We start from the raw sequence: 24,380 nt of genomic DNA, 5'->3' as shown, positions 1-24,380 counted from the left end.
GAGAAAGAGAAGGAAGGAATGGGTCCTGATCCTCTATTGGTTAGCCTGGGTATGTTTAAGATGTTTTTCTGCATCTACCACAACACACACACACACACACCCACACACACACACACAGATCTTAAAATCCCACAGAAGTTAAACTCTGAGTTTCTTCCAAAGTAAGGAAATGTAAAGAATTTGAATTTTTTTTAAAAGATTTTATTTATTTGAGAGAGAGAGACCGAGCACCCATGTAGTGTGTGTGAGCAGAGGTTGGGGGGGGGGGAGGGGGAAGGGAAAGAGAAAGGGCGGAGGGACAAGCAGACCCCCAGCTGAATGTGAAGACGGCTGCAGGGCTAGATCCCAAGACCCCAGGGTCATGACCTTTGCCAAAGTCAGATGCTTAGCCAACTGAGCCACCCAGGCACCCTGAAAATTGGAATCTTTTAATAACTATTTAGACATTTGTTTCTTTCCCCTCTTCTTTGCTGAACCCCAAGCACCCTCGCCACACCAGTTCCCTTATGTTGCTAATCAAAATAAAAATCTGTCAGTAGCATCTGTTTCGCTACTTTTCAGCTTTGCCCAGATACTAACAATTAGACAATGGTCAAAATGAACAATTAGAAGATGTGCCAATTTGCTCACTGACATTTTTCTATTTAACAGATATGTAATATATATTAGAAAATTATGTTTTCCCCTAGGGGACTTAATAGAGGAGAGGTATTCATTTAGAGTTTTAAAAAATGTAGCCCAAAACATTTTTTTTCTCCCAAGTTGGGTTTCATGCAAAATAGTGGCTCACCACTAAGCCAAGATCACATACTTGGTCATTTAAAACATGTTTTACTTTCTGCCATTAAAACCACATTCCTCACTATCTCCTTCTCCAAGGGCCAAGCGTGAAGACCAGGAACTACCCCAAACACTATGGATTCATAGTTTATCCAGTTCAGTTAATGATTTCAATGACCTCTTTGGGAAGAATCCCTTCTGAAAGCCACCTTTTAGTGGCTGAAAAAGGGGGTTTCAGGAGGCCCAAGGCAGGCAGGGAAGGCCTTTTCTTTACATCTCCCACTTCCCTGTGCCCCTGTCCCTCCATCTGTTGTCTCCTTTCCTTCTCTCCTCCTTCTCCTCTCTCTCTCCTTTTATTTTTACCACCTTTTCTCCCTTTCTCTCTCCCTGCCTGCTGTAGAACTTAGCCATGTAGAAGATGGATGGGCCCTTTAGTGCTAAGATCTTGGTGTATAGCCCTTGGGGATTATACTATGAGACTGTGAGAACATAAACTACTCTTATTTACTATTGTTATCAATAATAACAATTATTACTACAACCAATAAAGTTATTAGAACTATAACAACTCTTTATTTTTGTATCATGATACTCATAAAAGAATGTTTCCATCTAATAGCTATCTGATTTGATTCTTAGGGCCTTGTGAAGAAAGGCAAGCATTATTTCTATTTTTCAGATGAAGAAATAAGGTTCCAAGAGGTTGACGTGCCTGTAGTAGCACTGGTAGCTAGCAATGAGTGTGGGACTGGAACCTGAGTTCTGGTGGCTGTATTCTCTTAGATGGAGTTGAAACTGTGAATTTAAGTTATGGGGAGTGGTATCCAATAATAAAGATTTGCGATTATGAGTAACTGCCCGTGTAGATAAAGGAAGTGTGCCTAACCAGCAATTCCTTATACACTTGCCAGATAGGGTTGAGATGGCTTTTGCCTCATCTTACTACCAGAGGCTCTTCCTGGAATAATCCTTGGTTGCCTCACATTTGAATTTTAAGGTGAAAGCCAGGATTTAAGCAGACGCAAACATACACAGGGTTTGGAGCTTACTGTAAAACAATAAAATAATTTTCTTTTTACAAATGTGTTTTTTGGGGTGTCTTTTGGGGGTGTCTCTACAGTAAAAATAGACTTTTAGGGCAAAGAGGAGTAAGTGGGGCGAGGTCAGTGAGTAGAGGACAGCAAGACAGCAGGGGCTAGAAAAAAGAGTGAAAGACAGCATGGGTGACTCAGGATCTTGCTCAATTGTGGTGGTGTTACTATTGATTGAACCTGGGAGAATTCTGCCATAATCTCCTGCAATGTTGGCTCCAGGCAAGCTTGTGAAAGAAGCTTTTTTGTAATTCTTCCAGTACCACATCCCTTTGTATAACTAAGAATCCTTCCTAGAACCCTTATGCAAGCTCTTAATTACACCTATGGGCTCTTTCACTCCATGACCTGAAAGTATTCTAGGTCTTTTCTACTTTTCCATCTTGGTTTTACTGCAGGAGAACTGTGCTCCCGTGCTCAATGGGATCATTGTGTTACTCTAGTCATACTTCAGGTGGCAGTGTTATCTTTCTGCCTTTATTTGTGGGGAAACTGTGAGATAGCTCTGTTTTACTTTCTACTTTTTCTGTGTACAAGAAACTGGTGTGTGAACTCCTAAACTATTACCTTTAGGTGATAACTTTCTTTTTATTTATTTATTTATTTGTCTGTTTGTTTGTTTTAATATATATTTTTTTAAATTTTATTTATTTGACAGAGAGTTAGAGAGAGAGCACAAGTAAGCAGAGCATCAGGGAGAGGGGGAGAGAGAGAAGCAGGCTCCCCGCTGAGCAGGAAGCCGGATGTGGGGCTCGATCCCAGGACCCCGGAATCATGACCCGAGCTGAAGGCAGCTGCCCAACCAACTGAGCCACCTGGGTGTCCCTAGGTATTAACTTTCAAGTCCAAACTCAAGTCCATGTAGTACAACTGTAGGCATCTCAAAATCAACATGTCTGAAAAGTGGACATACGGTTTTCCCCTAAATTTGATCTTCCTTTTGTGTTCTGGCAATTCATTTCTCAGTTGAGTAGGCTTGAAATTTGCTAAGTTTTATATGGCAAGAGCTGGTTGGGATTTCCCCCATATCCCTAGATTCCTCCAATTCTCTTAATCAGAGTAAATCCCTCTCCTACCTCGGGTACCTTGGAGCCCTTTGCTTGTATTTATAGGAGAGCAAACCACATTGTATCTACTGGTGGTCACTTCTGAGGATGTGTGTGGTCTCTCCTCTAGGAGCCTACAAGTTGCCACCAATCTCTTCTCTGCCCTGTTACCTAGGCCCTGGTATATAGCAGGTGGGGCTGGTGGAGTGTGCTGGGATGTCACAGGTTATAGGAATTGAAGTCTCTACCAAAGCATGCTCCTCAACTTAGCAATGCTCTCAAATGTGTCCTTAGTGAGAGCTCTTCACTATTCTTCTCTGCAGGTATTCCAGTCGTGAGTACCCTGTTCCTTAGACACCTCCCTGGCTTACACTTGAGAAAGAGCCTTGCCTCCTGTTTCATTCTGAAAATCGAGAACACTAAGGAAGAACTTCCTTCCTAGACAGTACTTTTTAGGTACTGTCTTTTTTAAAATCTTTTTTTAAAGATTTCATTTATTTATTTGAGAGAGACAGAGCAAGCATGAGTGGCGGGGGGGGGGGGAGAGGCCGAGGGAGAGGGAGAAGTAGACTCCCCACTGGGCAGGGAGCCTGACGTGGGGCTCAATCCCAGGACCCTGGGATCATGACCTGAGCCAAAGGAAGATGCTTAACTGACTGACCTGATTTTGCATCCCGATTCTCCTAAATGACAAGATGCCTTCTCTCTCCACCAAATTTATAGACAATTTGTCTGTAAAACTGGGATAATATTAGTGCCTTCTCTAAATGGTTACTGTAAAAATCGAATTAAACAACCTATGTAAACCACTGGCACCATGAATATTAATTAATGTTGTTATCAATAACTTTCCCTCTCACCACCTACAACTTTGTCTTTCTCTCTTAGCCCATCTTCTTTTTTCCTCTTTCTACCTGGGCCTAATTCCACCTCACCTGTGATTTGTCCCCTCTGCTCTGTCTTAGCTATCCAGCCTCATGAAGCACCTCTCACCACAACTGCCCTCTTTCTTAATCTTTCCTCTCTATTGACTTTTTTCACTCCACATACAAAGAGGTTCTGATTTTCTCATTGTAAAATAATCCTCCTTCAGTGTGGTGCATCTCTCTTTCTCCTTTCCTGTATTACTCCTGACCCTTCACAGCCAAATTCTCAAAAGGCCAGTCTACACTTATTGTCTCTACTTCCTTACAGCCTCAATCTCTGCAATCCCATTTCCTTGATAATACTCTTGCAAATGTCCCTAATAACCTCATGATAGCTAAAGCTGGGGGACACTCTAATGTCTTCACCTGGGGCTCTGATATTTCTGGAATTTCTACTTGAAATTCTCTCCTTTCCTTGTGCTTCTGTTTTCCCACTGTTTTGAGTTTGTATGCCCATGGCCAGTTCACTTTAGTCTCCCTTTGGGCCACTCCTTTTCCACTCCACATTTAAGTGTTGGTATTTTCCTAGTTCTGGGCCTCAGACCTCTGTTCTCTATCAGTTCCTCAGTGACCTCACCTACCCAAAGGTTTCAGCCACCACTTTTCTCCTGATGACTGGAACATCTCTATTTCACAACAGGGTTTACCACAGGTTTCTTTACCACAGGACTCCTCTAAGGCATTAGTGTGCTAATGCAACTGGTAGCTCTTTGGGAGAGGAAATGATGGTATACATCATGGGAATGATGGTTTCTCATTTATTTGACCACGAAACCTTCATTTCATTTTGTTTTATTTCGTTTCGTTTTGTTTTTCATGGAGAATCTGCAGACTGGTGCTCCGGGAAACATACTTTGGAAAATGATGTTTCATTCCTTACTATTCCCAGTCTGATTTAGTTGTGTTTCCTCTGGGTGCCCGTAAGCATTTGCACACAGTGTACTCTATCTTCACCACGCTGTACTTCTCTGACTCTGCCACCCGCTTCTTGGAGGCAAGGCTTCTATCTCTTTGCATCCATTGCAGAGTGCCTGGCATAGAGAATTTGCTCAAAAATACCTGATGAGTGCATGATGCAGGAATGAATGGTAACCTACTTCTTCCTGGCATAGTAAAGAATATTCTATGGCACATTTAAAGTAGTACTAATTGGGCAGTACTTGACCCTGACAGTTGGTCTTGAACAGGTCTTATGTTAGGGACTACAGTAGCTGAAAAGAAATATGAGACAAATTCTTTTTCCTCAAGGAAGACCAAATAAATTCAAATAAAGCCATGTGGAAATATTTAAGTGTTAAGCTGTATGGGCCTGACTATAAGAGCTAGGGGTACTCTGAATTTGTAGAGATCACTGAGGTCTGGAGAAGTCAGACTTGGTAAAAGGTATTATAAATGATACTTTAGTAGGACTATTCTGGCAGGACTGTAGGGTAAGAATAATTAAAAAGAGGGAACTTGGGAGAAAATTAGAATGGCTGGGAATGAGGAGATATGGCCTGGCATAAACTGTGGTGGTGGGAATAGGTGAGAATAGTGAAGAAAAGGCCATTCCTTTTCTGGTATAACTTGGTGATGGTCAGAATGGAAGTGGAAGGACAGGAGACAAGTAAAAGAGAGTTCTCAGGTTTCTTTGGGAGCCTGACAGAACAGGGGCAGCACCAGCAGATTTGAAGAAATTAGTTATTGCAGGTGTAGCCAATCCAAGCACTTCAAAGTTACAATTCTAGAATATAACGAGAAGAATGTAGAGCTAATTACTATGCAAGGTATACACTACACAGAGACTTGGATTATAAATTTAAAGAATATGTCCAACAGCTGAGCTGACATCATTGACTTGATGAGGTCTATAGATAAAATTGACTAATAACTTGCATAAATTTCTGACCAGGTTTGCTAAAAATGTTATGCATGACAAACCATGAAAACAGGAATGAGAAGTTCATGATTTACCATAAGCAAGTAGTAATTCACTTTGCCATCTACTAATCCTGCTGTTTGCAGCAAGTTCTCTAATTTCCCCAGCCAGGGGGAGATAATAGAGCAAAACATGTCTTGACCATAAACGTCTTCAAAATATTTGCTGTTTTCACAGTAATTCAGTACAATGAAACATGCTGGTACTGTAAGTCAACATTTAACAGTAAATTATTTTAAGGAAACAAAATCAGTAGGTTTTAAAACCCAGACACAGTTTAAAAGTAACGCAAGTGATGAAGTCCCAAAAGTTCATTTTCACTTTTGTTTCCTTTGCCTTTGGAGACATATCTTGAAAGAATTTGCTGTGGCCAATGTTGAAGAGATTACTCCCTATGTCCTCCTCTAGAATTTTGACAGATTCCTGTCTCACACTGGGGTCTTTTATCCATTTCAAGTTTATCTTTGTGTATGGTGTAAGAGAATGGTTGAGTTTCATTCTTCTACATGTAGCTGTCCAATTTTCCCAGCACCATTTATTGAAGAGACTGTCTTTTTTCCACTGTATAATTTTTCCCGCTTTGTCGAAGAGTATTTGACCTTAGAGTTGAGGGTCCATATCTGGGCTCTCTACTCTGTTCCACTGGTCTATGTGTCTGTTTTTGTGCCAGTACCAGACTGTCTTGATCACAGCTTTGTAGTAAAGCTTGAAATCAGGCAATGTGATGCCCCCAGTTTTGTTTTCCTTTTTCAACATTTCCTTAGCAATGTGGGGTCTCTTCTGGCTCCATACAAATTTTAGGATTGTTTGTTTCAGCTCTTAGAAAAATGCCGGTGGAATTTTGATCAGGATGGCATTGAAAGTATGGATTGCTCTAGGCAGTATAGACATTTCAACAATGTTTATTCTTCCGATCCATGAGCATGGAATGGTCTTCCATCTTATTGTGTCTTCTTCAATTTCTTTCATGAGTGTTCTGTAGTTCCTCATGTACAGATCCTTTACCTCTTTAGTTCGGTTTATTCCCAGGTATCTTATAGTTCTTTGTTCTATAGTAAATGGAATCAATTCTCTAATTTCTCTTTCTGTACTTTCATTGTTAGTGTATAAGAAAGCAACTGATTTCTGTACATTGATTTTGTATCCTTCCACATTACTGAATTGCTTTATGAGTTCTAGTAGTTTAGGAGTAGAGTCTTTTGGGTTTTCCATATAAAGTATCATGTCATCTGTGAAGAGAGAGAGTTTGACTTCTTAATTGCCAATTTTTTTTTTAAAGATTTTATTTATTTATTTGACAGACAGAGATCACAAGTAGGCAGAGAGGCCGGCAGAGAGAGAGGGGGAGGCAAGCTCCCCGCCCAGCAGAGAGCCCAATGTGTGGCTTGATCCCAGGACCCTGGGTCATGACCTGAGCAGAAGGCAGAGGCTTTAACCCACTGAGCCACCCAGGCGCCCCTTCATTGCCAATTTAAATATCTTCTATTTCTTCTACACAGCAAAGGAAACAGTCAACAAAACAAGGAGGCAACCCACAGAATGGAAGAAGATATTTGCAAATGACATTACAGACAAAGGACTGATATCCAAGATCTATAAAGAACTCCTCAAACTCAATACACACAAAACAGATAATCATTTCAAAAAATGGGCAGAAGATATGAAAAGACACTTCTCCAAAGAAGACATACAAATGGCTAACAGACACATAAAAAAATGTTCATCATCACTAGCCATCAGAGAGATCAAAATCAAAATCACACCGAGATACCACCTTACACCAGTTAGAATGGCCAAAATTAACAAGACAGTAAACAACATGTGTTGGAGAGGATGTGGAGAAAGGGGAACCCTCTTACACTTTTGGTGGGAATGCAAGTAGGTACAGCCACTTTGGAAAACAGTGTGGAGATTCCTTAAGAAATTAAAAATAGAGCTTCCCTATCCCCTGCAATTGCACTACTGGGTATTTACTCCAAAGATACAGATGTAGTGAAAAGAAGGGCCATCTGTACCCCAAAGTTCATAGCAGCAATAGCTACAGTCATCAAACTGTGGAAAGAACCAAGATGCCTTTCAACAGACGAATGGATAAAGAAGATATGGTCCATATATACAATGGAGTATTATGCATCCATCAGAAAGCATGAATACCCAACTTTTGTATCAACATGGACAGGACTGGAAGAAATTACGCTGAGTGAAATAAGTCAAGCAGAGAGAGTCAATTATCATATTGTTTCACTTACTTGTGGAGCATAAGGAATAACACAGAGGACATTGGGAGATGAAGTGGAGAAGTGAGTTGGGGGAAACTGGAGGGGAAGACAAACCATGAGACACTGTGGACACTGAAAAACAAACTGAGGGTTTTGGAAGGGGTTGGGGTAGGGGGGGTGGGTGAGCCAGGTCATGGGTATTATGAAGGGCACATATTGCATGGAGCACTGGGTGTGGTGCATAAACAACGAATGCTGGAACACTGACAAGAAATAATATAAAGTAAAATGGAAAAAAAGAAAAAAGAAAAAGAAGAATGCAAGCAAGATCTGGCTTTATTGGAAACCCAGGCATTAAGAATCCTGAATTGGACCTTATTAACTTTCTGACTTGTGCTTTTCATCTAAACTTTTTTTCATCATTTATTGAACACCCCCAGCATGCTTACACCCACTTAGAGCATGCCAAAGATGCAGTCCTAGAAGGTCACTTTCTAAAACAAAAAAATGGATAAATGCACAAAGATGGTTTTTTTTTTTTTTTTTTTCCTGGATTAAAAAACTGAAAGAAGATTAGGAAGATTGCTCATGAAATTCAGGGTGGGGGGGCGCCTGGGTGGCTCAGTGGGTTAAGCCGCTGCCTTCGGCTCAGGTCATGATCTCAGAGTCCTGGGATCGAGTCCCGCATCGGGCTCTCTGCTCAGCGGAGAGCCTGCTTCCCTCTCGCTCTCTCTGCCTGCCTCTCCATCTACTTGTGATTTCTCTCTGTCAAATAAATAAATAAAATCTTTAAAAAAAAAAAAAAAAAAAAGAAATTCAGGGTGGGAAATTTATACCCAAATTCATGAAATTTAGGTATAAAATCTGTCCATTTTATACAAACATGACATTTTGTCCAATTCTGAACCCCACTCTCTCTATAATGTTGTTGTCAGATCAAGTTAAATATCAAGGACAGAGCTGCTAATATCTCATCCTCCACCATATACAACTTTCCTATCATCTTCTCAAATAAGAAATAAAGGAGTACACTTGGAAGCATCATGATTCTTTGTTTTTAAATTTATTTATTTATCTATTTGACAGACAGAGATCAGAAGTAGGCAGAGACGCAGGCAGAGAGAGGGGAAGGGAAGCAGGCTCCCTGCTGAGCAGAGAACCCAATGTGGGGCTTGATCCCAGGACCCTGGGATCATGACCTGAGCCAAAGGCAGAGGCTTCAACCCACTGAGCCACCCAGGCGCCCCAAGAAGCATCATGATTCTTGCCATATGCTGAGATATTATGAGCTCCTTCCTTTCCTTTTTGTAATGTTCTTATAAATCTGTAACCCTCCCCTCCCTTCATCCTAATTAAGAAATAGTGGACTCATTGCTTCATCTATTCTACCACTTGCTAAGTGTTTCAGTATCATCTTGAATTCTCGGCTTTCATCCAGGGAATTAGCAGGCTCATGAAATTTGGTCACCCATCTTGATTATGACTTCCATGTACAGAAACAGTGAATTTATATGTGTATATGTGAATGTTTGTGTGTGGAATAAGCTTTCTAGGTATGTCTAAAAGGCTCAATTCTGCACAATTGGCTGAACTTACAGCTAATAGAAAAAGGTTTTATTACATAGATTTACCTTTAGTCTCATATTCACATGTTAAGAATATGCTGCCACGACCCTCATTCAGGACATTAATAATGAAACTCAGATTGAGTATTCTGGGCCACCATTCGCAGAATGATTTCATCAATGATCACTGTTCTTTGGGTGCTGGCCTTCGTTATTCATATCTTGTAGGATATATACTCTGTAGGACCTTAAAATTAAGCCAATGTATTCCAAAGGTGTTAGGAGGAAAATCATTCTGTGGATGAAACCCTATTACACAGGGTTACAAAGAACTTCAGGACCTTTAATGAGTAAATGGGCAATTTGACTTTTTAAGGGGGCAGAGTTACAGTGGGAAGTGTTGCCCAAATTTATGACAGTAGAACCACAGAAACATGCTCAGTCTCTAGAAGAACTAGCATCCTACCGAATTTACTCTAAAGCTCCAACTATATATATTTCCAAAGTGGCAGATCCCTGCAATCAATTCTCTTTCTCAGGGAGGAAAAAACATAGAACATTCCATAGGTCTCTGGAAAATGCCCAATGGCTATTTGGTGTTGGACCGACTTCCAGTCGGGCACCAGAACCAGATGTACAACTACCAAACTAGGCTGATCACCTAACTGGTTCTAGGTTAGAATGCAGAAATCCAGATTCAATGTAGGCAGTTCTTCCCATTATATTATACTTGGTGTGTGTATGTGTGTACATTACACTTGTACAGAATCTCAACTTAAAAAAAATATTTTAAATTAAATTTTCCATTTATCACTCTAGAAACCATAACACTCTATCTTAAGGCTAAAGTCAAAACTTTGCCTAAACCAATAAGAAATAATTAGTCATAGACTGAGAAAGGGAATGTGAAATAGAATGTAAAGCTTTATTAGTTTTTCTATAATTATATTAAATATTTGTGAGCATTTGAACTGTGGTTGAAGCAGACTTACCTGTCATTTTCCTCTTATTTGGATAGCCCGTTATTATGTTATAAAATGAATTTGTTTGATATCACTTCTCTTTAAGAAGCCATTTTAATTGCTATCTGAGCAAGGAATTGGTACTTTCCTGATGGATTAATATATTATTTTACTGATTTTAGTGGTTTTTTTTTTTAAAGATTTTATTTATTTCTTTGACAGAGAGAGACCCAGTGAGAGAGGGAACACAAGTGGGGAGAGTGGAGAGGGAGAACAGGCTTCCCACCAAGCAGTGAGCCTGATGTGGGGCTCAATCCCAGAACTCTGGGATCATGACCTGAGCAGAAGGCAGATGCCTAATGACTGAGCCACCCAAGTGCCCCTGTTTTAGTTTTTTTATGTATATCAAAACTGAACTAAGCTGGGTTGTCCTTTACTTTCTGCCTAGCACTAAATATTTCATTTATCTTTTTGCAAGTTTTAGGAAGTTTTATCTTCCAAGGTCTAAAGCAGAATGACAAAGGACAACATGTTCTTAGGAATACTGGTGTTTTTTTAGGGTTATTAACTTTGAACATACTTTCATTTGTACTACTTCATTTGAACTTAACAATAGCCCATCAGATAAACAAGATTAAGGTCTGATTAAAAGGTAACTGTGAATAAAGGTAAAGAAAAGAAGAGAGAAAATGTGATACAACCAGAACTTCAATCCAGATCTCCTGACTCAGGGTTTCGAGTTATTTCTACAAAAGAGGGTTTCTTTCCCTCACTAATACTGTAAGGTATATACCATCAGACCCTCATGCTAAATATATTCAGTAATTAAAAATAACATCTCTGACCCAACGTTTGATTTCTACTCTATTTCATAAAGACCAACTGTTGTACCTAACTAAATTATTTTAAGATTTGGGGATAAAACCACCACCACCTAGAAACCATTAACAAAGAAAAACAATTATCGTTACATGGTCAATTGTAATCACTTTTGCTTCCCTGTTTAGGGGAGTATGTGTGAGATTTTTCTCACTCTTCCATTAACACACACAATTGAAGAATGCTTTTCTGTTAACCTTTATAACCATTTTATTTTTTTAAAGGATTTTATTTATCTATTTAAGAGAGAGTAAGAGAGAAAGAGCATGAGCGGTGGGTGGGGGGTGATGTGCATAGGGGCAGAAGGAGAGGGAGAAGCAGACTCCTCTCACAGAAGGGAACCTGACATGGGGCTCCATCTCAGGACTCTGGGATCATGACCTGAGCCGAAGGCAGACACTAAACCAACTGAGCCACCCAGGTGCCCTTTTTATATCCATTTTAGATTGTATTTCATTTTAGATTGTATCTCATTTCTTATTTATCTTTCTCTCATCTTTCCTTATAAAATAAAAAACCATTCTTTATATTACTCTTAAGTAATTTGGCCTCAAGGAATCTTATCTAGGATCTGAGAGAAAATTCCCTGAAATATGAGTGACTATAAGATTAGTTTTTTAAATGAAAAAAGAATAAAAAGAGTTTTAATGAGTTGACAATAGTTTTGAAGTCACAATATGAAGGAATATTCATTTTAATTCCTCTGGAAATCTTGGAGGTGCTCTGCCCTTAGGTAGAACCTGGATAGAAGGACAGACTGCTACGATCTTAAATGTAGGTATGTTCTGTCTAACCTCTGAACTCCCTCTTAGCTGCTGTGTCCTTGTAGTATTTCTATTCTTGACCTATCAAAACTTGCTTTTAGGAGAGAATCTGCTATTAATCACTTATTCTTTGGTGAGATATTGCCTAACTTTTATGAGGTTTTCTTTCATGTTTGTGTAAAAAAAGGTTTATTTCCAATGCTACCCTCATTGCCTCCTACTTCACACACAAATCATACAGGATAAACTTCTACCTGTGGTTAAGGACAAGTCAGTCTTCAAAAATGAATGTATGAGAAAGGAATTAGACCTACTGCTAGCATCAACACTGTTCTTCCCTGGGGAAAAGTGTCTGCTAAAGTGAACCTGAAAGGAGGAAAACCTAAATAATTTGGCAACATAAACATTATAATGCATGGAGTGTAAATCAGAGAGGAGTGTCTCTTCATCCTGACTATGTAATTATCTGTTAAAGAATAAAAAATATTTTATTTTATTTGGGGGGGGTGTAGTATAGGTCTTCATTCTTTAGAGCAGTACCAAAAAAAAAAACAAAAACCCCACAAAAAAACATAAACCTTTTCCTTTAAATAGATACCAGTGAATTATCTTGACAGGAAGAAAAAACCTGACAACAATATAATTCCACATGTTCTGATAACATCAAGAAAGGACTAAAAAAGGAATCTGCACCTCAGAATTGTAGGATATTGAGAAGACTGTTGGGTTGGGAGGAGATAATGATTAATAGTGACTATTAGACTCAGAATGAAGAGTCACATGCATCAAACTCTTTCCATTAAAAAGAGTTAATTTATATTCAACTGATTGCAAAAATGATTAAGTCTCTCTTACCAATGAATAAAGTTATCATTAAATCTATTTCTTTCATGATAACTATTATGAAAGTGAAAAGATGTCACTCATCTTTCCGCTTTTCTTCTATGGTAGTTAAATAATCATTCTTTGACTTGCACAATTTATCAATTTTACATTTTTAAAAAGATTTTACTTATTTATTTGAGAGAAAGAGAGAGAGTACAAGTGAGAGGGTGATGCAGAGGAAGAGGGAGAAGCCGGCTCCTTGAGCAGGCTCCCCACTGACATGGGGCTGGATCGCAGGACCCTGGGATCATGATCTGAGCCAAAGGCAGATGCTTAACAGACTTGAGCCACCCAGGCGCCCCTGTTTATCAATTTTAGAGCTACTTTTGAGTATGTTATTAGTTTTTATTTTTGATGAGATAATACCTACTTGCCAATACATCACAGCCTTCATTATACTCTCATCGACATCATAATTTTAAAAAATAGGCTTCTCTAGGTGGACTGGAATTTGTCTACATTTCAGTGATATACCCATATCAATTACTATGAAGTTATTGGGTTATTTGCAATGAGGACTTGCATTCTGAAAGTATGGTAGGAAACCCTGAAATGCTTTTCAAAACCACTAGTGCTAGAAATCAACACTGTGTGTTGGATTTAGAGGTGTGTGGATTTAGAGATGAATACAGAGGAAGAGACTGAGGCATAACTTTTAATTAGGTGTGTATAAACTGAGGTCTAGGAATAGCTAGGGGATGTCAGTTTGTAAATTTTCCAATGTTTTCTTCAAGGCCTCTAGTTATGGGTATAGAAGATTATTTACTTCCTTTGTTGAAATTTTAAGGTTGTGAACAGCAAAAACCATTTGCTGTATTTTCTTTCTTTTCTACCATGATTCTTTGTTTGTGGGGGTTAAGTTTACAAATCAACAAAAAAGCCAGGCTGGAGCATTTGTGCCAAGTCAGACTGAAGTCCACTAGGGATGGGACTAGAAACCAGGAGCCAGTTTTTGGCAGAGGGGCATACATGATACCATTTGGGAAGAGCGGGGATAAAAACAGAATTTAGCTGCAATTACCACTACTGTCTATTTAGCTCTGAATGTAGACAAGCTTTGCATCCCTTGGCTTGGGTGCTTGATAAGTGTTCTCTGCTTTTATACACAGAGATTTATAGCAGTAAGTATTTGCACTTTTAAAAAAAGTTTTACATGACTCAAAGTTACTGTTTGGCAACCTCTTTAGTTAACAAAACCATCCTAGATAGATTAGGGCCCAACTATACTTCACTCAAAGACAACCCTTGAAAATCTACCTTCATATATCCTATCTCTAACATTTGAGAGTTACTGCTCTTCTTCTGTCCTACATCTAGTAGTTAGCTTCCAAAACGGTCCCCAATAATCCCTGCCTGCTGCTATTCACATCCCGTGTCTCCCCTTCCATGATGTACTAGGGTTGGTCTGTCTGACCAACAGAATAAGACATAAATGATGGTATGTTATTTCCAAGACTAAATTATAAATGACTGTGGCCTCTATCTGTGGTGCTCTCTCATCTGCTTGGTCTCCCTTTCTCTTTCTCTCACTCTCTGTCTCAAAACTTACTCTGTGGGAAACCGGCTGCCATGTCATGATAGCATCCAGGAAGCCTACTACAAGAGAGGCTTGTAATGGAGGTTGGCTAACAATCTTGTGAAGTGAACTGGGAAAGGGACTCTTTGACTCTAGTTGAGCCTTGAGATGACTGCAACTCTGGCCAACAGCTTGACTGCAACATCCTAAGAGATTGTGGGCTGGAACAACCTGCATGAGCCACTCCTGGGTTCCTGACTCTTAGACACTATATGAGATCATAAGTGTTTATTGTTTTAAGCTGCTAAATTTTAGCAATCGATAACCAGTATACTGAGTGTACTGGATTATGTACTGATGTGTACTGAACTGGGAAATACTGGCTTTATGTTAGGTTGAAGAAATGACCTCTCTTACTGTTTTTGCAGGTGGCAATTAATTTCTCATCAGTGTTTTTTCAGGGTGCTTTGCTAAGCTACTGCAGACAGTAATTGACCTGATGTTGTCTTATTCCCTGACAGAGTTCATTCAAATCGTGAAGGACAAAAACATTTCTCTCTGGTATCTATTTAGTCATTTTGGTTCACCATTGGACCTGACCTTGCAAATATGACTTCTGAGTGGATAAGCAGCACAATGTATTTTATAGTTGTTTTTATCATCTCTTAATTTCACAAACATGGGGTAAGAGCAGTTTCATTCAATAACAGAGAAATCATGGCATGAAAGTTAAAAACTACTTGGGGCTACTAGGACCACTGATCAATTTACATTTATGAACTAACACTATTAGCATATTTGATATTTGAGTGTTGGGAAAGGTCATTATGTATACTGAGATTTTTTTTCTCCTTTACACTTTACAACGCTTTCTAGAAACTTTAGAATTTGTACTGATTGTTTTTGAAGTAGTAATAAAAAAGACGGAGCTAACATTTAAAATGTAACTCTTAAGCTTCTTATTACAGAAAAATTTAAACATATATAAAAGGAAAGAGCCTGTGAATCCTCATGTAGCCACCACCCAGCTTTAAGATGGCTAATTTTGTTTGGACTATTCTCTAATCTGCTTGCTGCCTTCCTGGATCACCTGCACTAGATTATTTGGGTAAAAATCCAAAACATCACATTTTTCCATAGACACGGTAATTTTAATAATCCTTCAAAGCTAGGAAGCAGAAACTTACCTGTTGTTCTTATGGATTGGTTCTAAGGAAAATGTGCCTTAGCTGAAATATATTTTTATTCTAAGCAAGTTGTGTAACTGGTTTTTGACCTATATTTTATGAATTCCTGTAAGCTAATATGGAATTTTCATACAACATTATGGTGGTTTTATGTATTCATATGTAGAATCCTGGGTTTCTGAAATTTTTTTCCTGACATTTTAAGATCTGCTGGAAGATCCACAGATTGGTTATAATAAACAGACACCCTTGATAATGGAGTCGTCTTTAGAAAATCATGATTAGAACTTGGGATGAAGCTGACTACAAATGTACTTGTAGCTAAATAGCAAAAGGGCAGGTTAATGGGTAGCCACTGAAGGCTGATTTCCCTGACCTCTTAAAAGTACCACCCAGAACTAGTATACAAAGTGATTCATTCACTCAAACATCTTCCTGTCCCTTTGATAGAAGCTCTGGCTGCTGTGGGGCCTAGATGTCTTCATGATTATTATTGTACCTGGTGTCATGTTTTTCCAGCTGGTGCACCATCTCCCCGTAGGAGATTTTTTGATGTTCATCCCTCTATCAGCCTCCTGCTTGCTCTCTGGAGGCTCAACCTATGACCTCCTCTACACAGGCAACCTTCTAACCTGAACTGTGGCTAAATAGATGGGCTTAAAAGCTGTTTATGGATCATATGGCTCATCATAAAAATAAATCACTAGAACGGACTATAATTAAAATTTCAGTAATGTGAATTTCAACTCTGCTCCATCCTCAACCACACATGAGCAAATCAGAATATTACTTTTGATCCAGGAGCTTTGGACTTATTCTCTTTTCTTTTCTTTCTTCTCTCTCTCTCTCCCCCTTTCCTTTTCTTTCCTTTCTTTTTTTTCTAGAAATAAGAAATGAATTGGAGCCCCTGCGTAGCTCAGTCAGTTAAATGCCTGACTCTTGATCTCAGCTCAGGTCTTGATCTCAGAGTCATGAGTTCAAGCCCGATGTTGCATTCCATGCTGGGCATGGAGCCTGCTTAAAAAAAAAAAAAGAGAGAGAGAGAGAGAAAAGAAATAAGAAATGGATCATAGTCTCCTGATATTTAAATCCTTTTAAAACAGAAGTGGAAAATTAATCTAACACTTCAAACACACCATTATTTTGCACACAAGCTTAAAACAAGGTGGACCAAGGATACATTTCGAGGACTATATTCAGAGGGTCAGAAAATGTCCTTAAAGAGGGTATATTAAAAGGGTCTCCTTTAGCAGAATTAGTTGGCCTTGAAATGACCATCTTCACTTTCATGCCTTGTATTCTAGCTATTAGTAGTTCTACTCAGGGCTCCACTTTGAGGTGTGTTTCCTGCCTTGATTTCTCTTAGGAGGATCTCCCAACATTAGTTTTGGTTGTTTTCCCATGACTGTCTCATTTTAGTGACCCTGAACACCTACTTTCCATACATCTTTTCTAGCTCTGATTATATTGACTCAAGTTGAAAATTGAAAGAAAAAAGATGGTTTCAAAAGAAAGAAAAAATACAAAGGGGGTGGTTGTTAAAGAATTAGGAAAAAAAAAATAAGAGCATGAAGAAGCTACCATATAACTTTGTTTGAAAATACAGTCATTTAATATGTCAACATTTTGTTTTTTATTTTTAAAGATTTTATTTATTTATTTGAGAGAGAGAGCACAAGTGCAGTGAGGGGCAGAGGGAAAAGAACAAGCGGACTCCCCACTGAGCACGAGGCTGGATCTCAAGATCCCAAGATCACGACCTGAGCCAAAGGCAGACTCTTAACTGACTGAACCACACAGGGGCCCCTGATACTGTTCCTTTAAAAGCAGATTTTGGGGTATAGTGGAAACATTGCATGGGTAGTTAGTAGATCATTTTAAACATTTGATTCAAAGTAGCTCTCATACCTCTTTAGGCTTCAAGGAGATATGATTGCTGGTGGTTGGAGGTAGTGCCATGGTTCACCAAGACTAGAGAAAAAACTTCTTTAACTGTAAAAGGATAAGAATGGGATGACCATTAGAGATGTGTGTATCTCTAATACACTCATAGTAGCTTTGGGAAGTAAAGATGGCTCCCTGTTTAGGAAAGATAATAATGGGAAATGGTTGAGTAGAGAGAGAGCTGAGGGACACCTATAAAGGGTTAAGCAGGATAATTATTTCCACCATAAGTTCTCCTAAGTACGGAGAAGGGATTCCTAAAGACATATATAGTACTGAAGCAGTCAAAAGTAGACTCAGCCAGGGGCGCCTGGGCGGCTCAGTGGGTTAAAGCCTCTGCCTTCAGCTCAGGTCATGATCCCAGGGTCCTGGGATCAAGCCCCGCATCAGGCTCTCTGCTCAGCGGGGAGCCTGCTTCACCCTCTCTCTCTCTGCCTGCCTCTCTGCCTACTTGTGATCTTTGTCTGTCAAAAAAATAAATAAAATCTTAAAAAAAGAAAAAGTAGACCTAGCCAGAGTTGAGTTACAGGCTCCCGGAAACCACTGACTTTTTGCCACAACAGCTTCAAACTTGGCTCTTTGGAGCTTTGGAGGATTCTTAGTGCACTCAAAGACTTACTCTGTTTCTTTATCCCCAAAGAATATGTTTGAGCAATGGAAAAAACAATTCCCAGAATACCTGAATTAGGACAGAAAGGATTTACCTTTGAGAATATTTCTTCTACTGGGTGCTTGATCGCTATTGTCCACACATACAAATGGTTAATCAGGAAGGCTTAAGAAACCTGGAGGTATGAAAAGGCCAAATGCTAGGATTTGTGAATACACAATTTCCAAGTTATGATCTCCACAGCTTTAAAAAAAAGTTGCGTTGGGAACAATTGGCCCCGAACATCCTTTTAACTATTTATCACTTATCTAAATGCAATGATAAAAATAACTTTCTAAGCCCAAAATGGGAGTGAGCCTGAATTTACAAGGTAAATCAACAATTTAATTAAATTAATGATTAACAAAACATGTTGTCACAAAAGTCACACTAAATTTATTAACTCCAGTTAAAAGAATTAATTTTCTGTTCATACATGAATTGCATTTCAAAATTTTATTTTATTTTTTCCAAATTTGATTTTAACGTATAGGAATCACTTTCAAAATGTTGTATAAAATTTAAAAATATATATTTCACATAGAATGTATCAAAGTATTAAATTATGCCTTAAATATTTTTGACAATGTTGTCTTTTATCAATAATGGCCACTGCATACTACTTTATGGTAATAGAACTACTTCTAGCATCTAGCTGTTTAGAGTCAAGCCTAGCAAAACATTTTAGCAGACATCCCTAGGAATTCAGAGCAGCAGTTCTCAAGATGTGGTCTGGAAACACTTGTAGGTTCTTGAAATGCTTTCAGGGGATCAGCAAGGTCAAAACCATTTTCATAATAAGAATTAAGATGTTATTTGTCTTTTTCAACTCATTCTCTCATGAGTGTCGAGTTTTCCAGTAGTTAATGGCATGTGATATCTCAAAAGATTGAATTCAGAAGCAGATATGAAAATCCAGCTGTCTTCTTTCAAGCTATGCATTAAAGAAATTTGCAAAAATGTAAAGGAATGCCATTTTTCTCAGGTTTTTTTCTGAGAAATAGTTATTTTTAATAAAAGTGTTTTATTTAGATTAATATTGGCTTACCATTATAAAATAATAAAGAAATACTTCAATGTTTTTCAATAGTAATATCTAATATGGTATATAAGTAGATAGGGAAATAAGTAGATAGGTAGGTAAATAGATATAAACAAAAGCTCTTTGGGGGAGTCTCATTTTTAAGATTATAAGAAAGTCCTAGAGACTTAAAAAATTTAAAAAAGTTTACCGCTTTAGAGTGTTAATTAATAAATATCAAATCTTGCTTTTATATGTCCCAAAGAAAATAATTATTTTAAACTGACTTTGACTTTGGTTTCCAAAATCTTGCACACTTATCATTTTACAGTAAATCTGACAGGTAGGCAGGTTAGAAATTACTCTTACCTGTAACATTAAGAAATAAAGAAACAAAGAATTTTAGATTGCACAGTAAGATAATAAGAGAACATAAAGTACTTTCAACTCTATCCCAGTGATTTGGCTGATTAAATCAGTTTCTCCTTAACCTATACAGTGTGATTGTGCATCCTGATATTGAAATGTATTGCAACAGAACATGGAACCACCTGTAGCACTTTCACTTAAACATCTTCACTACTGAAGCTAAGTCAGTGCCCCTTACTGGAGTAGACAGCTAACATAGTTCAATGTTCCCCTGTCATTCAAAAACATTGTTAATTTCTTTTGTGGTTTTTTTGGTCCTCATCGTTTGCCATTTGCTAATTCGGTTTCTTCTTACAACCGCTAAGAGGTCCTCAGGTACACCCAATAGGCTGACTTCCACTTGAGAATGAATTCCTAAGCAGTAGTCTTTTCAGGCTTATCATGCAAATCCTCTGCTCAAGAACTTTTAATAGCTCTCACCAGGTCAAGTTTTTACTCTTCTACTGTTTTCAGTGCTCTGATGATTTGGTCTCACATTACCCATTCAGCCTTATTTCCTCTCCCTCTAACACCAATTATCTTTTCTAGGAAGGCTGTCACCCTTATACTTGCCTCATTTTCACTTCCATAATAGCAATTGAAATTTACTATATTTTTTGCACATTAATCCTTTAATAGCTCTGGGAAGTAGTCATTACCATTCCAGTTTTATAGATGAGGAGACACACCCAGAGACATTAATGTGACAAGCTCAAGATAACATATCTGGTCAACGATAGAGACAATATTTGAACCAAAGTGTCTGGCACTGAGGCTAGTGCTCTCAGCCATTACACCAAATATATTAGTAAGTCAATTGAACTCAAAAGGGCTAAATGACCCAATATTTATACTTACACTGCTTAAAAGAAAACACCTAGAGGGCACCTGGGTGGCTTAGTCTGTTAAGCGGGCTACTCTTGATTTCAGCTCACATCATGATCTCAGGGTTGTGAGATCAAGCCCCACATCAGACCCCCGCTCAGCAGGGTGTCTGCTTGAGATTCTTTCCCTCCTCCCCTTCTCTCCTTCCTGCCTCTCTAAAATAAAATAAGTGAATATTTAAAAAACAACAACAACACACCTAGGCTGTTTACAAGAGACACATTTAAATATATACGAATACAGAAAGATTAAATAAAAGCTAAAGGATAGGATACCCCCCCACACACAGTGGCGTAGCTAGAGTTCAATGCAAAAATTATTATTAGAAATAAAACGGGATATTTGGTCATTGTAAAAGTTTCAATTTATCAGGAAAATATAATTTTGACATGTTTAATATATTTTTTTGAAGTACAGGAAACAAAGATTAGCAATACAAGAAAAGTTAGATAAATCCATAACAATAGTGGGAGATTTTAACATACTCCAATAACTGATAAAAATAAGTAGACAAAAATACCAGTTAGGATATTAAGATTTAAACAATATAATGATTAGGCCAAATTTGTATTTGGGGAACACTACTATATCCCAAAACAAGAACAAATACAAATTAGTCTTTTCTTTTTAAAAAATTAATTATTTTTTTAAACATATAATGTATTATTTGTCCCAGGGGTACAGGTCTGTGAATCATCAGGCTTAGACATTTCATAGCACTCACCATATTACACACCCTCCCCAATGTAAATTATTCTTTTCAAATACAAATGAAAACTACTTGGGACTGAATAGTAACAAAAATACTGTTATCAAAAGGGGAATGAAATCAATTACTTAGAGAAAAATGTATAGCCCTAAACACATATATTAGAAAACAAACACCCAAAAAAGGCTGAAAGATCAATGAACTAAGCTTTCATTTCAAGAAAGTACAAAAATAAAAAGGAAAGGAAAGGAAAGGATAAAGAATATTAGCAGAAATTAATAAGAGAGAAAACATACATATAATAGGGTCAACAAAGTTAAAAGTTGGTTCTTAAAAAAAAAAAGTATATAATTGATAAATGCCTGGCAAACTGATAAAAAAAAGAAAGATAGTGAAATAACCAATGTTGGGAATGAAAAGTGGGACATTATGGAAGATCTTATAGCCATTAAAATGATAATAGAGGATACTGTGAAAAACTTTATGTCAATAAATTTGGAAGTATAAATGAAGCAGATAATTTTCAAAAAATACTGTCAAAGACTGAAACAAGTAGAAATAGAAAATCTGAGTAATATTAAACTATTTAATCTATAAATAAAAACCTTTCCATAAAGAAAACTCTAGGTTCAGACCATTTATTTGATGACTTCTAACAAACATTTAAGGAAGAAATAATAAGCAATTTTACACAAACTCTTCCTGAGACTTAAAAACCAAAGTAATACTTGCTAACTCGTTTCTTGAGGCCAGCAAAAGCTGACATGTTCCTATTAGAGAATTAACAGACCAACTTTACCATATACAAAATCTTAAACAAATTTTAACTCGGTATTCAGTAATATATAAAAAAGCCAATACCTGGCTATTAAAAAGGCCAATACAATGACCAGGTTGGATTTAACCTAGCATTGCAAGGTTGGTTGACAGTGGAAAACTGGTCCATGTAATTCACTGTACTAACAGGATAAAAGAGAAAAATCACGTGATCATCTCAATAGATGCAGGAAATTAAACCTGATAAAACTCAATATCCATCTATGGTCAAAACTCTCAACAAACTAGGATTAGAAGGTGAGTTTCTTAATCTGCTAAAAGGTTAAAAAAAAAAAAAGAATAATCAGCAACTCACTTCAAACAACGGCAAAATGTTGAGAGATTTCCCTTTGAAACCAGGGACAAGATAAGGGTGCTACTCTCACAACGTCTATTCAACATTGTACTTGTGGTCCTAGCCAGCAAGGTAAGGAAAGAAAAAGAAGTACAAGGTATAAATAAGGATTGAGAAGAAATCAGCTGAAAAAAATCAACTGTTATTGTTCACAAATGATATAACTATATATAGAAGATCTAAAAGAATATACAATAAGTTAAGACAGTGTGATACTGGCATAAGATAGACAAATAGACCAATGGATAAAATACAGAGTCCAGAAATACACTAATGCTATAGGGACACTTGCCCTATAACAAAGATGGCAATGCAGAACAAGATCTTTTTTTTTTTTTTTTTAAAGATTTATTTATTTATTTATTAGAGAGAGAGAGAGAGAGAGCATGTCTGCATGCACAAGCTGGGGTGAGGGGGTAGGGAAAGGGACAGAGGCAAGGGAAAGAGAATCCCAAGCAGACTCCCCAGAGTGCAGAGCCTGACACAGGGCTTGATCCCACCACCCTGATATCATGACCTGAGCTGAAACCACGAGCTGGATGCTCAACGACTGAGACACCCAGGCACCCCTGGAACAAGATCTTTTTGACAAGTAGTGCCCAAACAGTTGGGTACTCATATGGGGAAAAAAAAAAAAAATCCAGAAACTTGATCTCTACCCCATAAACAAAAATCAATTTCAGTTAAACTATAAATGAAAGGAAAAACAATAAGGCTTCTAGAAGGCAATACAACAGATTTATCTTCATTATACATTCACAAATGATGATATCCAAATGTTCAACAAACATACAAAAAAGGCCCTCGATCTCATTAGTAAAATCAGGGAGATATGAATCAGAATCACAATTAAGGTAATAGTATATAATAGTTAAAACTAACTAGACTGACAATAACATATGGTAGAGCAATGTTCATATGCTCCTGGGATACATTTGTACAATCTCCTTGCAGTAGTTTGGCATTTCATTATCTATTGAACATATGCATCCTTGGAGACCTAGTAATGTTATTCTTACAGGGGTACTTAACAGAAATTCATCTACATGTCTGCCTTGAGACATATGCAAAAATGTTCATAGCAACCTTACCCACGAGAGTCCCAAATTGGAAACAATTCAAGTGTCCATTAATTATAGAACATTAGCTATAGAAACTCTGATATGTGTGTGTGTGTGTGTGTGTGTATATATATATATATATATATTTTTTTTTTTTTTTAAAGGAATATTATACAGCAAAGAAAATGAATGAACTACAATTACATGCAATAATAGGGATGACTATCACAAACATAATGCTGAGTCAAAGAAACCAGACACAAAAGAACATATCATATAATTATTTAAATTTTAAAAGCTGGTAAGGGATGCATGCTTAATTGTTAGAACCATAAAGAAAAACAAGGAAATGTGTACTATGAAACTGAGGATCGTGGTTACCTTTGGCGGATAGGAAGGGCTAAGCCATTCCGAGAGGGCATAAGGGGGATTTCCAGAGTGCTGGCAATGTTCAATTTCTCAATCTAGATGGAAGCTACGTGGGTGTTTGATCTGTGATAATTTATACTTTGGTTCATTTTTCTCTGTGTTGTATTTTATAATAAAAATGTATAAAATGCAAGAATTCCTTCATCAGGGAATTCCTTAAAATAGGTTATTCTGTTGATACATGCAAAATTTATAAATTTTGCTTCCTGAGAATTGGTGAGACGTGTATTCATACCTCAGTTTGGACAACAGTGAAGAACTCAGTTAACTATTGCCTAGTGTTAGACTAAGCTCTCTTGAGAGACAAGTAAAAATTAATAGACCAGCAGCTCTGTAGAGAAGTAATGGAAATCAGTGCAGTAATG

At 37.7% G+C, this 24,380-nt stretch overlaps 1 long non-coding RNA gene across 4 annotated transcripts in view; it reads right to left on the bottom strand.

The window, feature by feature from the left end:
* Nucleotides 1-24,380, bottom strand: part of LOC309843731 — a 64,220-nt gene that overhangs the window by 37,800 nt on the left and 2,040 nt on the right. The window contains exons 2-3 of one of the 4 annotated variants that reach the window (XR_014300317.1): nucleotides 18,387-18,467; nucleotides 17,647-17,730 (exon numbers count right to left, since the gene is read on the bottom strand). This is a non-coding gene — a long non-coding RNA (uncharacterized lncRNA). Of the gene's footprint in view, nucleotides 1-4,584; nucleotides 6,991-17,646; nucleotides 17,731-18,386; nucleotides 18,468-24,380 lie in introns of those variants that run through there. The other 3 variants (XR_014300314.1, XR_014300315.1, XR_014300316.1) reach the window with 3 other exon arrangements.

Source organism: Mustela nivalis, assembly GCF_964662115.1.
Source record: "Mustela nivalis genome assembly, chromosome: 11".
Lineage (NCBI taxonomy): Eukaryota > Metazoa > Chordata > Mammalia > Carnivora > Mustelidae > Mustela > Mustela nivalis.
The sequence above is the reverse complement of the archived record's forward strand: the minus strand, read 5'-3'. Positions and strand labels throughout refer to the sequence as shown.